We start from the raw sequence: 2,761 nt of genomic DNA, 5'->3' as shown, positions 1-2,761 counted from the left end.
CTGAGGTAGAGAAGACCGCGCGTAGCACGAGAAAGGAAACCAGACAGCTCAGAGAAGAGCACTCCAGTGCTACATCTCAGAAACCCGAGTCAGAAGTTGAACCAACAGATTCGTTTGGTAACACTTCGAGTGACTCTGACCAGGAGGAAGGCACCATGGCTAATGCACGAATATTAAGGGAGTTGGCTGCTCCTGATTTAACTCAGCAGCCTTTATGCATTACCTTCCCGAGTTTGAGCGATAACACTTCATTTGAATTGAAATCAGGTCTAATTCATCTTTTACCTTCTTTTCATGGCTTACCAGGTGAGGAGCCGTATAAGCATCTGCAGGAGTTTGATGTCGTGTGCAATAGTATGAAATCCCCGGAAATCACAGAAGAGCAGATAAAAATGAGGGCGTTCCCATTCTCCTTGAAAGATTCTCCGAAGGACTGGCTGTACTACCTGTCACCAGGTAGCATCACCACGTGGGACCAATTGAAGAAAAAATTTTTGGATAAATATTTTCCTGCGTCCAGGGCTGCAAGTCTGAGGAAAGAAATTTGTGGGATCAAGCATCATACAGGGGAGTCACTCTATGAGTATTGGGAACGGTTCAAGAACTTGTTGCACAGGTGCCCCCAACACCAAATAAGTGAGCAGTTGATCATACAGTATTTTTATGAGGGGCTTCTTTTCAGAGACAGGAGCATAATTGATGCTGCAAGTGGAGGGGCGCTGGTGAACAAAACCCCTCAGGAAGCACGGGAGCTAATAGAGAGGATGGCAGAAAATTCACAACAATTCGGTACGAGAGAGGATGTTCAAATACGCAGGGTGAATGAGGTAGAGACACCCTCTATGCAGCAGCAGCTAACTGAGTTGACCGCGTTTGTTAGGCAACTGGCTGTGAGAAATGCATCACAAGTCAGGGTATGCGGGATTTGCACTGGTATAGGTCACTCTGCAGACATGTGCCCAATGATTCAAGAAGAAACTGCAGAACAGGTGAACATGGCTGACCACGCGCCCACGCCAAGGAAACAGTACGACCCTTACTCAAGCACCTACAACCCCGGATGGAGAGATTACCCCAACCTCAGTTATGGAGGGAATAGGCAACCCAACTTTACACCGAACAGGCAGTCTAACTTTGTGCCAAATAAGCAACCGGGGTACCAGCAGCAATACCAATCCCGACCACCTCTGCCCCCAAGCTCTGGTCCATCTTTGGAGGAGATGATGAAACAAATGATGACAACCATGGCGCAAAATCAGCAAAGGACGGAGGCAACCATTATGCAAAATCAGCAAAGGACGGACTCCGAAATGCAGGATATAAGGAATCAGATAAGTCAAATGGCCACAACAATCAATTGTTTGGATTCCCAGAACCAAGGTAAATTGCCATCTCAGCCCGAATTAAATCCGAAGAACGTGAGCGCAATGACCCTAAGGAGCGGGAAGAAAATTCAGGGGCTTGAACCTGTGATCCCTAAGGATAAGGATGAGAAAAAGATCGAAAATGAGCTTGAAAGGGAGGACAGCAATAGTGCAGATCTAGAGGTACTTCCTGACCCAATAATTACAGCTAAAACTAACCCGCCTCCTTTTCCTAGCAGGTTGGAAAAATCAAAGAAACAGGATAAAGAGAAGGAGATTTTGGAGGTTTTTCGCAAGGTTGAGATAAATATCCCCCTCTTAGACGCAATCAAACAAGTACCAAAATATGCCAAGTTCCTAAGGGACTTGTGTGTCAACCGAAGGCGATTGAGGGGAGATGAACGGGTTATTGTTGGGGAGAATGTGTTAGCGGTCCTGCAGAGAAAGCTCCCACCAAAGTGCGGGGACCCAAGTATGTTTACTATCCCCTGTAGGATAGGCAACACTGTGATTAGAAGGGCTATGTTGGACCTGGGAGCATCAATTAATGTCATGCCTAAATCTATCTATACCTCTCTGAAATTAGGTCCATTAAAAGAAATTGGAATAATCATTCAATTAGCTGACCGAACTAATGCATACCCTGATGGGTTAGTTAAAGATGTGTTGGCAAAAGTTAATGATTTGGTTTTTCCAACTGATTTTTATGTACTTGATATGGATGATGATCACTCCCCTGACCCCTCACCGTTGTTATTAGGTAGACCCTTTATGAGCACAGCACAAACAAAAATTGATGTTAATAAGGGTACCTTATCCATGGAATTTGATGGGAAAACTGTGCATTTTAATATCTTTGATACTATGAAATACCCCTCAAATTCCAACTTTAGCTCAGTTTTCTCTGTGAGTGCTATTGACCCTGTAGTGCAGGAAGTGTTTGAGACTATTGGCAGGGATGAGCTGGAGGTGGCTTTAACCAAGCACCTCGAGTTGGAGACAACTCCTAAGGTGGAGTGGAGTGAGGATCTAAAATGCACAATAGGTGCATTACACTCATTGCCGACCACCTCAAAAAGGTATGAAGTCTTGTCTATTTTTACTCCCGAACCTCACCAGAAGGTATTGCTATCTGTGGTGCAAGCACCTGTCTTGGAGTTGAAACCTTTACCAGAACACCTGAAGTATGCATATCTGGGTGACAATGAGACACTTCCGGTGATTATCTCATCGGCACTGTCAAAAACCCAGGAGGAGAAACTGATCCGGGTCCTTAGAGAGCATAAAGAGGCGATAGGTTGGACAATCGCAGACATTAAAGGGATCAGCCCGGCCATCTGTATGCACCGGATTAGACTGGAAGAGGATGCTAAACCTGTTCGGCAGGCTCAAAGAAG

At 45.3% G+C, this 2,761-nt stretch overlaps 1 non-coding gene across 1 annotated transcript; it reads right to left on the bottom strand.

The window, feature by feature from the left end:
• Positions 1 to 527: 527 nt before the first annotated feature.
• On the bottom strand, positions 528 to 634 carry LOC113717448 (small nucleolar RNA R71). The gene has a single exon (XR_003454378.1). It is a non-coding gene; the product is annotated as a small nucleolar RNA R71 (small nucleolar RNA).
• Between the last annotated feature and the right edge of the window lie 2,127 nt (positions 635 to 2,761).

This window comes from Coffea arabica, chromosome 11c, assembly GCF_036785885.1.
Source record: "Coffea arabica cultivar ET-39 chromosome 11c, Coffea Arabica ET-39 HiFi, whole genome shotgun sequence".
Classification (NCBI taxonomy): Eukaryota; Viridiplantae; Streptophyta; class Magnoliopsida; order Gentianales; family Rubiaceae; genus Coffea; species Coffea arabica.
The sequence above is the reverse complement of the archived record's forward strand: the minus strand, read 5'-3'. Positions and strand labels throughout refer to the sequence as shown.